Genomic DNA, 877 nt, shown 5'->3' on the forward strand with positions numbered 1-877 from the left:
TATGCTCCACAACCTCCCATCATCAATCAAGGAATTCAAAACCAGGGTGTTCATGTTGCACCTCAAGTAGCTTATCCACCTCTTGCTTTAAGAGACCATTATGTGCCTAATGAGTCTAATGCCCTACATGCATCCAATTGCCTCCATTTAGAGAACATCATTATGAAATTAAGCCACAAACCATTCAAATGCTTCCTTACTATCATGGACTTCTAAGTGAAGAACCTTACAAGCATTTGGATGAGTTTCTTGAAGTATGTTCCATCGTAAAATATACGGACATGCCGGAAGAGGTCTTAAGACTCAAACTTTTTCCATTCACCTTAAAAGACAAGGCAAAATATTGGTTTAACAATCTTAGGCCTTTTTCAATCACTTCTTAGGCAGAAATGCAATAAGAGTTCTTGAAGAAGTACTATCCGGTTTTAAAATCCAATGTTATGAGAACTTCAATTAGAGAATTTTCACATGGGGATGGAGAAACGTTTCATGAGGCATGGAAACGCTTCAATGAATTGCTTAGGAAGTGTCCACATCATGACATGCCCAAATGGAATTAGTTCAATATTTCTTTGAGAGCTTATCGGACAATTATAAGGGTATGGTTGGTGCTTCCATGGGTGGCTTATACATTGATAGGCATGAGGATGACGTATGACGTCTTTATGAGAGCATCAGTGAAAATTCTTTGCATAGAACGTTATCATGCAAGAATGGTAGAAATTCACAAGGTAGGAAGAGTGTTAGCTTACATCAAGTTGACCATTCAAATGAAATAGCCGCTGAAATGAAGTCTTTATCTCAAAGGTTTGATCAATTTTTGATTAACCAAAACTCGGCGAACCAAGTATCTTCCTTCCCTAACCAGTCTCATCAT

General features: G+C 38.0%; 1 pseudogene; it reads right to left on the reverse strand.

Annotated features, from left to right (window-relative positions):
- Positions 1–445: 445 nt before the first annotated feature.
- Positions 446–544, reverse strand: LOC132283094 (small nucleolar RNA R71; annotated as a pseudogene).
- Between the last annotated feature and the right edge of the window lie 333 nt (positions 545–877).

The sequence above is a fragment of the Cornus florida genome, unplaced genomic scaffold (genome assembly GCF_030987335.1).
Source record: "Cornus florida cultivar Cherokee Brave unplaced genomic scaffold, ASM3098733v1 CherokeeBrave_3.0.0_Hap2_Chr01, whole genome shotgun sequence".
Classification (NCBI taxonomy): Eukaryota; Viridiplantae; Streptophyta; class Magnoliopsida; order Cornales; family Cornaceae; genus Cornus; species Cornus florida.